We start from the raw sequence: 11,097 nt of genomic DNA, 5'->3' as shown, positions 1-11,097 counted from the left end.
GAACGAACGAACGAACGAGAAAGGCACATAGGTAGTATTGGGATTTGATAGAAGGAAATACAAACATAATAGTCCTAACCATAAATTTGAAAGTCATAAACTAACCCATAAACCACTAGCTCTGAGAACAATAATCAAGTTAACATTGCCATTCCTGGAAAGAACATGTTGATCAGTTCCCCTAAGACTCTAGTCACCCTTTCTTCTGTCAAAAAAAAAAAACACTCCTCCCTGGCCACCACTCCCTTACATCTGCTGTTTTCCCTTATTAGAATGTAAGTTCCTTGAGGGTAGGTACTGGATTGCTTGTGTTTGTATCTCCAACAATTAATATAGTGCTTGGAACAAGTCAGTTCTTAATAATTTTTTCCTTCATTTAAAGAATAACATACTTACTAGGAAAACTTTTTGAGAACCACTGCCCTAAAACAACAGATGATCATTCAGTTTCTGCATAAGTATTTCTAGTGAGTTATCTACTACATAAAAGAGACTGTACCATTGTTGGACAGTTCTAATTCTTAGAAAGTTTTATCTTGTATTTATCCTCAATCTGATTCATTAGCTCTGGTTTGGACTTCAGAACAAATAAAACAAATTTTTTTCTGCATCAATAAATCAATCAACTAATTAAGGAACCCTTACTAAGTACCTACAATAGTCCAGGCACTGTGAACTATGTATAGAAAGGTAAATATGAGTATCTTTGCCTTCTAGGAAGTTATGTTGTAGGGGATACAATAAATATGTACATATATGGATGTATACAAAACATATACAATGTGATTTCTGTGGAATGTAATAGAAGCTGGAAGATTAAGAAAGGTTTCATTTGTTTGTTTGATTGATTCTGAATTTAAGAAATAAGCATTTCCATAACATAGCAGAATAGGGGGAAAAGGAGGTACATGAAATTGCAAATCTATTATATACAACTTGCTATTCTTTTCAAATACATAATAAAATTATCATGTAATTTTTTTCTTCCCTCCGCACTCCCCACCTTAAAGATGGCTACCATTGGACTCAGATAAGTATAGATATATAAAACCATCCCATATATACTTCTGTTTATCAGTTCTTCCTTCATGGGTTCTTTGTAGTTAATTTGGGTATTTATAATAGGCAAAATTACTTAGTCACTTAAAGTTGTTCTTAAAAGAATAATGTTGTTACCATACACTATGTTCTCTTGGTTCTGCTCATTTTACTCTTCATTGTTTCATGCAAGTCTATCCATGCGTTTCAACGATCATTGAGCTCATCATTTCTCACAACTCAGTAGTATTCCATCACAACCATGTACCACAACTTGTTTAGCCACTCCCCAAGAGATAGGCATCCCTGCAGTTTCTAGTTCTTTTGCACCGTAAAGAGAGCTACTAAAAAGTTTTTAAAACATACAGTTTTTTCTTTATCCCCTAATCTTGGGAAACAGACCTAGTCGTGGTATTACTGGGTCAAAAGGTATATGCAGTTTAATAACTTGTTAGGAATAATAATATTCCTAACTGAAACAAGAGATTCTAAGCAGAACCCCAGCTCTAAAACCCTTTGGTATAGAACTCTCTCCTCACTGGTAGAGATGAATTCACTGTCCTCCATAAGGTATGGGCAGAGTTGAGAAGAGTAAGAGAGATTCACTCTCTTCAGTCTTCTTCAAGTTGTCTTTGAGTCGCTAAGACCTTCAAGTTTCAAGTTGCTTTGATCACTTGTGGCCTCCAGCTTTGAGAGGGAAGATGGACAAGATCAACCCCACTACAGGTTACTAAAGGAAAAAAACTCCCAAAGACCTGAGAGGAGCTAGCAACCTCCAGCATGTCTCCCCTACTCCCCCCCCCCCCCCCCCCGTCGGTTACATCAGAGACTGTGGAACTTTGCCCTGGATAAGATCTAGGACTTTCTCTCTTTCTCTTGCTTGAGCAGAGTTATCTCACTCCTAATGGGAGACCTCCTTCATTCTATGTTTTCTGGTATATATTCTCCTATGTATACTTTCTCTGACTTCTATTTTGCTATGATTTGAATAAATGGTTTTCTTGGCTAACTGCTATTTGAGTTCATTGTGGAACTGGTATTTGAAATGAAAGGAGTAAAGCCTTGGACATAAAATTTGGGATTCTACTTCTCCCCAACAATTGAAACAGCAATCAAAATTTAGATTGAACCTAAGCCTAGACTAATAAGATATAAAGAAACAGACAGATATAACAGAGTGGCCAAACTATCTGGTCCCAACTTCTTCCCCTCCTGGCAGAAATTAGTCTCCCTTGAGAAGGACAGGGGAAGAAGCAATTAGAAATGTGTTTCCTGCCTTCCTTCCCAATGACACCCCTATGCTACGTCAGGTGTCCCTGCATGTGGAGTATCACCTACATAAGAGATAAGGGAAGGTGAGGAGGGAGTGCATTTTAGGCATGAAAAGAGTCAGTGTAAAAGTACAAAGAGGGGAGATACAGTATCTTGTGTGAGGAATGTGGACTCCCACACTAGACAATCCCACAAAGTCTATCTCACATAACTTCTACTGAGTGGAGGCAATGAGGGTAGGCAATTCCACCCCCCCCCCCCCAGGAGTTTAGCTATGGAAAGGAGAAAAGATATGATATGAAAGCTTGAAGGGATGTTTTGAGGATTCTTAATGAGAATTCTTTTAAGGATGGCAGAAACTTAATCATGTATGTATACATCAGGGAAGGAAATAGTAGATTAGAACAGACTGAAGACTAGTGGAAGAGTGGGGATAATTGCATGGAAAATCATCCAGAGAAGAAGGGAGATAGGAACAAGAATACATGAGAAGAAAGTTGACCTTTATAAGGAGAGAATTCACCCTTTAGTTAGAGATAGATGAAAAGGAAGCAAAAATAAAGGGTTATGGCCAGGAGTTGCAAGGGACAGAGAAGAGAAGAGGGAACTTAAAAGCAAATGGTCTTTCTATTTTCTCTGTAAAATATAAGGGAAGATCTTTGGCTGTGCAAAGTGGGGTTGATATGATATTGAGACTTGAAGAAAGAAAGATGGTATGAAACAGCTTTTGTGTAGATTGGGACAGAGAATCAAGTAGGGAAGAGTAGAAATCAGAGACAGTATACATAGAAGAATATATACCAGGGAGGTAGAGATCCAGTTAATATTAAATAACACAAATTTGTAGTGAACCCAACTGGCTGGGTAAATTTCATCCAATTTTGTTAAGCAACATGTGAGAGTATGTACAGGAGAGGGCACTAGCAGCTGAAGGGATATGAAGCAGAGGAGGTCATTGGTAGGAATAATTTAGTTCTAGGGTTTGGCAAGGTGTAAATGTTGATAAAATAAGGGGGCTGAGAGATTCAATAGTAGAGGAGAGTATAGAATTGAATTGGTTACCTTTATGGTCAATATCAGAAAAAAAGGAAAATGAACATGAAAACCCTTCAAATATTTGAAGACAGGCATCAGCATTTTAGGACAGCTAAGAAGTGCAATGGATAGAGTGCCAGGCCTGGAGTCAGGAAGACTCATATTCCTGAGTTCAAATATGGCCTCAGACACTTACTAGACATTGTACCTTGGGCAAGTCATGTAACCCTGTTTGCCTCAGTTTCCTCATCTGTAAAATGAGCTGGAGAAGGAAATGGTGAAACACTCTAGCATCTTTGCTAGGGAAACCACAGATAGGGTCACAAAGAGTTATAAAGGACTGAAAAATGACTGCTCAACAAAATCAGCATCTTGGTTTTCTCATTTCTAGGTTAAACATTCTATTTCTTCCATGTTTCTCATGAAATGTAACTTTCACAACACTTACAATTTGTGTTGCCTTTCTCTGTACATTGGTAAACCTTTCTTTTAAAATGTAACATCTATGGGGCAGCTAGGTGGTGCAGTGAGTAGAGCACCAGCCCTGGAGTCAGGAGGACCTGAGTTCAAATCAGGCCTCAGACACTTAACACAAAAACTTGGGCAAGTCACTTAACCCCATTTGCCCTCCAAAAAGCCAAAAAAAATTGTGACATCTACCACTGAATTCATCTCATCAGATAATATCTGATTAATGTGGAGGGCAGCATGACTATTGCTTTCTACGACTTGGACAAGATCATCAGTCATTTATCACCTTGCCAAGGTATTTTGACAAATGGAATATTTGTGTTAAATTCTGGGTATATTTGGGATTCATATTCCCTTCCAAGAAGACTATAATACAGTATTGAGGATACACAGGAAATTTCACTCAACTAGGTAATAAGTAGGAAACATCATAATTAGGATACAAATGTGAAGAAACCCAGCAAAACCTGGACAAGTAAGGATCTGTTTCTCTTCTATAAAAAGCCAAACCCTGTAATCATACAGTGTAGTTTTATTTAATGAGTTAGGAACTATAGAAAAGAAATTTTGCTCTGAATTTCCCAGCAAGCAGGGGTAACTGGGATGAATCCTATAAAAGAAGTGGATCTGAAGTGGTTATTGAAATCAAATCAAGTCTTAAATTCTCTCTTCCAAGATAGTAGACAGGGAATCAAAGTCACAAGTGTGTAAGAAATATTTGTCACAAATCCACAAATAATTAAGTCACCAGACACTTCAAGACCCAACTCCTGGGAGAGTTTGTTGCTAAAATATTGGGCAAGTCCCCATCTCGGTCCTGCCCGCAATTTAGCTAGTACCATGTAAGTGGCACACAGAGTTTCTGTTTTCGTTGGTTTTTAGATCTTGGGTAATGATACACAATGCTAATTGTATTGTAATGCAATTCTTTAGACTGACCCATTTAATAACACTAGAAGAACTTGTTCTCTGTCTGGCTTTCTTTGCCTAGAGTCAATTTCTAACTCAAAAGAATTCTGAAATTCCAGAAGAAAATAAAAAGATTCCTAAAATGTGTGGTTTTTTTAAATCGTGCTTTTTTATCACAGCACCTTATTGGACATTTGTTGTGAGGATACACTCACAATTTGATCTGGGTCAACAAATATTGCCCATTCTCTTCAGCTCCAGCCAGTTAGCCTTTAATCTTCTGTCATTTTAAATACTTTGTTAAAATTCCTGAATCTTTTAAGTCCCTTCAGCATTTAACTTCCAAAAATCAACTCTTTCATCTTGTAAACTCCAATTTTCATACTTTCCATCTGGCACACAGTAAATAAAGCCCGAACTTGGAATTCTGGGACATCAGAACTTTGGATCTGCCATTTAGCACCTGTGCGACCTGGGCCAAATCATTCACTTCTCTGGATCTCAGTTTCCTCACTCTTAAATGAGGGAACTGGACTAGGTTATCTCTAAGGTCCTTTCCAGTTCAAGATCTATGCTAAAATGTCTAATTATACCAAATGAAAGTGTTATTAGAATTTATAATATTATAATAAATCATATAATAGCAATAGCTAGAACCCATCTGCTGGTCCATACAGTCCCTAACTGGGAGCAAACAGGGTGTTATCAGATCCTTGATAGGTGGAAATGCCCAGCCTCCACATCCCTCTATCCAGAGTACTTATCAAAATCAGCTAAAGATTTCATGGTCTCCATTCATCTGGTGGCCCAGTGATCAGAGCTATAAGAGCAGGTGGGAAGTGAAATAGCTCCCGACATACTGGAAGGTGCTACCTGGAATTCCACAGCATGAATTCTCTCCTTTCTTATCTCCATCTCCTGGACTCCTTCAAGTCCCAGATAAAATTCCACATTCTCCAAGCTTTCCTAATCCCGTTTAATACTAGTACCTTCCCTCTGTTGATTATTGCCAATGTATTCTGTATATAGCTTGTTTATAGATAGTTGTTATGCTGTTGTTTCCCCCACCCACCCACCCATTAGACCATTAGCTCATTGAAAGCAAGAATTTGCCTTTCTTTGTATCTCCAGTGCTTAGTAGAGTGCCTGGAATTCAATAAATGCTATGTACTGAATGGTTACTGCATGTTAAATGTCAGTGACAGATGTGCAGATATCTTGTTTCATACAGCCAAACTTTTAATAAAGTTTAAAAATGGACAAAAAAGAAAGGAAGAATTCTAAATTAAAGACCTTTTCTGTGTTACAAACTGGATGATATAAAAATCGATTAATACTATCTATATATACAGACTGGTATATATAAATCTCAAAAGATGTAAAAATCCACATTGAGCATAGATTTTAAACCATTGCAGTGTATTATTTCTAAATACAATTCTATTAACAGTAGCATTAAGGGGGAAATTATCTCTCCATTTCTTTTAATCAGCACTAAGCACAGTCTTTGGCACTTACTAAGTGCTTGAATGGACAAAATTAACAATGGGAATTATAACAAAAAAAATAGGTCTGTTAAGTAAGGATAAGTCTATATAATCTATCAGCTACTTAATTTTCAAAGTCTGGTGTTCTCACTAGTGGTTTTATGATGTTTTAGTGAAGTCATTTTAATTTAAAAATAAATAGATACACAGCAGTTTTAGGAAGGAGAAAAGAATCATAAACTTCAGGAAAAGATCATTTAGTAATGCTCAGGAACTGAGGAACTCCTAGTCTAGCCAAATTGTTTTGTGTTGTATCCACACTAACATCACAACTTTTGCATTTATTTATTTTGCCTGAACAAGCATTTCAAATCAAAATGATCCTTCTAGGAACAAGCTAGGCTGTTATGAATCTGCTACCACATTTGAAAGTGCAAGAAAGAATCAGTAGACAAATGGAGTAATTGAGTTCCTACTTGTTCAGAGAAGATAAAAGCAAGTCAATGAAAATGGGTAAATTTTCAGATTTAACTTCAACAAAGATGAGGGAAAAAAAGACTTTTTGCTACTTCTACATCTAATATTTTTTTTCAGTTCCATAGTCTTTCTACATTTGTTGTAGCAGAAACCATTATAGTAAAGTGTCTGTGCCTCATTACTACCCAACAAGAAGATATAAAATGTTTGCATTGCAAGATCCAGCTAGTATCATCCGATGGTTAGAAGGCATTTTTCCTGGTTCTTACATCTGAACAATAGTCATATGGCATAGCATGGCCTCAAAATAACATCATTTGTCCTCAATCCACAATAATCAATTTATTCAGTAGGTATCAATGTAATTAAATGAACTATTTTATTCTTTTTCCTGTTGTAACTCATGTTTTATGACCAAATAAATTGGGATTGAGAAATAAAGAAGAATCTGGAAGGTATTGCCTATGGTAGTGAAATGTGTCTGTCATCAAAATAAATTCATGGACATCCCCACGTATCTGTCTATGCAAATTTAATGTTCAGTAAAACTCACGAAACAAAGCAACACCTATTTGGAGAACATCATAAAAGTCAGGTACAAGAGAGTTAATTAGAGCTTATCAAAAGCAAATGCTGAAATCATGAATATATATGCATATGATGAGATAGTTGGAACTTGCCAATAGATTTAGCCCACTTTTGACTTGATATGTAAAAAAAAAAATGCTATTTCCCTATACAAATACTTCTATCCATTTTAATAAAATATTCGGAATGAAGTGAATGTTATCCCTTTCTGTTGGTTTATTCCGCCGAAACTCAAAGCTAATTGTTAACAACAGTATAATCTACAATACTTGAACTGACAAGCAGACTCATGCCACAATTTAAGTCAGTGCCAGAGAAAATCATGCAGATTGGCTCCTTGGCACAAAGAAAATATTTAGAGAATGCCTGAAGCTAGGCTTATGAATGACAATCAAAGTACAATCCTTTCACACTTCTTCTTAGCCCACAAGCATATCTACAAAGACTCCATGTCTCCTGGCACCTACTATACAGAATAATCTATACAATTTAACCTCGGTCATAATGCAGTATATCAGACAGGTAAAGTCTTAAAATATAGGGGGGGAAATAAACTGTGGTGTACTTACTGAATAATAATAAAGAAATAATAGTAATGTCACAATCCTCCTCCACATGGGAACCTGATAACCAGTTCCAAATATGTCGTGACATATAAACATCTGGTTTGTGAGTGGATAGAGCACTATGTCTAGAGGTGGGAAGACCTGAATTCAATTCCAACCTCAGAAAGTGTGTAATGCTGGACAAGTCACTTAACTTCTATTTGCCTCAGTTTCCTCATCTGTTAAAAGGGGATAATAATAACACCTACCTCCCAGGGTTATGAAGATCAAATCAGATAATAATTGTAAAACACTTTGCATAGTTCCTGGCACACAATAAGACCTATATAGATGCTAGTTATTATTACTATTGGCATGCCGCACAACGTTGCTGAAGAAAATTATGGAATCACAAAGTTTAAGAGCTGGAAGAGCCATTAGTGGCTGTCATTATCAACAAGCATCTATTAAGCACATATTACATGTCAGACATCCCTTTTCCCAGGGAGTGATAGCATGTAAACTACTCTGTGTATACAAGATATATGCCAGATAAATAGTAGGTGATCTCAGAGAGAAAGCACTGGAAGTTGGGTGTGGGGGGAAGATAGAAAAGGCTTCTTTCCAAGAATAAGACTTGAACCATCTTAAAGGAAGCCAGAAGGTAGGGGTGAGGAAGGGGAACTTTCTAAATATGGGGTACCAGTCAATGAAAATGCATAGAGTCAGGAGATATAGTATTATGTGCTAGAAATAGCAATATTTTAGTGCATAGAGATGTAAAGTGTAAGAAAACTGGAAAGGTGAGAAGGGATGCAGGTGTGATGGCTTCAAAAGTTAAACAGAAGATTTTATGTTTGATGCTGAATTTAATGAGAACAACTGGAGATTGTTGAGTAGGGAGTGGCATAATCAGACATACACTTTAAGAAAATCATTTTGGCAGCTGAGTGAAGATTGTACTGGGATGGAGAGAGACTTGAGGCAGAAAGATTCAACCAGTGGGTTATTGCAATAGTTTAGTGATAAAAGCCCATACCAGGTGGTAGCTGCATGAGAGGATAGAAGGGGAAGTATAAGAGAAAGATTGTGAAGGTAGTAGACATAACAAGATCTGCCAATAGATTGGATGAAGGTGTGAATACACATGAGGCTTCTTATGACACCAAGGCTGTGAGCCTGGGAGATAAGAGAGTGGTGGTGCACCCACTCATAATAGAGAGGTTTGGAAGTAAAGAAAATGAGTCCTGTTTTGGATATGTTAAGACAATCAATTGATCGATCGATAAACATTTATTAAGCACCTACTATGTTCCAGGCACCATACTAAATGTTGGGCATTTTGAGATGTCTGTGGGACATCACATTCAAGACACTGAGTATACAGTTGGAGATATAAGAATGGAGGTCAGGAGAGAGATTAGGACTGGATAAGTAGATCTAAAAATCATCTACATAGAGGTGATAATTAAATCTATAGGAACTTATGAGATACCCAAGCAAGATAATATAGAAGAAAAGAAGAGGGACAAAGACTGACTCTTGGAGGACATCCACAGTTAGTGGACATGACTTGGATGAAGATTGGTCATTGAATGCTGAGAATAATTAATCAGAGAGGTAGGAGGAGATCCAGGAGAGAGCAATGCCATGAAAACCTAGAGTGGGAAAAGTATCCAAGAGAAAGGGGTAATCAACAGTGTTAAAGGCTGTGGAAATATCCAGAAGGATGCAGATTGAGGAAAGACCAGTGGTAACTTTGGAGAGATCATTTTTGGTTCAACAGTGAGGTCAGAAGCTAGACTGTCAAGGGTTTAGAAGAGAAAAGGTAGAGGGAAAGTGGAGGAACTAATTGCAGATGACTTTCTCAATGAATTTAGCCACAAAAGAGAAGAGAGATATAGGTAATTTAGTCCCACCCATAACTGAAAGGAATACCCTCTATAACATGCCTAACAAGTGGTCTTGCTTCATCTGAAGATATCTAATGAGGGGGGACCTGCCACATCAAGAAACAGCCTATTCAATATATTCTATGAAATAATGCTTTATAGCCATGTGGAATGACATAGGCAATAAAGGAAAACTGGATCTAGAAAGAAGTTTGCTTTTCAGATTCTTCATCAACATATCAGTCAATGAGTATTTATTAAAACCTACTTCCTATTTCCTATGCACTGTGCTTGGTGCTAGCAATACAAATAAAGAGAAAACAATTCCTACCCTCAAAGAGCTTACACTCAAAATTGAGGGATATAATATTGACAGATATAACTATATACCATTGGAATACAAAGTAACTATAAGGGGATTTTGATAGTAGCCATCATATGGGAGAGGAACATCAGAAAATTTAATCAAAGATGGGAGGGACTTTTGAAGTCCAGCCCTTTCATTTTACAGAGAAGGAAACTGAGATTCATCAAGGTGAAGTGACTTGACTCTTAAAGTGATTCTCCACTGGAACCATTTGGTTTCCAGTTGTTGGTGACAGAAAAAGGTGGCTTAATTGGGCAATAGTTTTGCTAGGTTGCTTATATTTAGAACTAGTTTCTGTACAATCTCTCCATGCAATAGAGAGGATGTTTAAGACACCAATTAGTAGTTCCCATCCTTAGTTCTTATAAATTATGCTTTGTCTACAATTATGACTTTGATTTTACTGAAAAAGTAGGTATTATCTGTTAGTTTTCACAAACCTTATATACACATGTGTGTCAGTATATCTGTGGAGTGTCAGGCTCTGGATATATTCTAGACACTACTGAAAAATCCCTGGGCTGGGTATTTAAGCATCCAAAATTAGCATATTTCTTAAAGAACAAATTAATTTGTGCTACTGTTGTTTGATATATAGATTAAGATAAGAAACAGTAGTTAGGGAGTGAGTGAAGAGGGAAGGTTGGGTAGCATAGTGATGCTATGCTAGATATAGAAAAAATGCTTATGGAAATGTGAGAACATCATAGGCCTGTGGGAAAGTTAGATGTCTTTGTTTGAACTGTATGAACTGTGCAGGGGAAAAAATTAGCAAGGATACATAACATTTTTCTCTGGGTTACTTGCTTAACTCTCACTGCACTGACAAAGCAGAGACTTTTCTAAAGGTTCTAGGAATAACTCTGAGTGGCTTCTAAAGCCCCCACCCAGTGTGTCCTCCAATATCATTCAACCAGTTAATCTCTATTAGCTTTCACAAAAGGGTATTTACTGAAATATGAGAGTAGTTATGAAACATTCCCCACAACCCAGAAACACACTCTCCCCCTACACAT

Source organism: Petaurus breviceps, unplaced genomic scaffold, assembly GCF_028583685.1.
Source record: "Petaurus breviceps papuanus isolate PSGF00001 unplaced genomic scaffold, PetGlider_PUasm1.0 38, whole genome shotgun sequence".
NCBI lineage: Eukaryota > Metazoa > Chordata > Mammalia > Diprotodontia > Petauridae > Petaurus > Petaurus breviceps.
The sequence above is the reverse complement of the archived record's forward strand: the minus strand, read 5'-3'. Positions refer to the sequence as shown.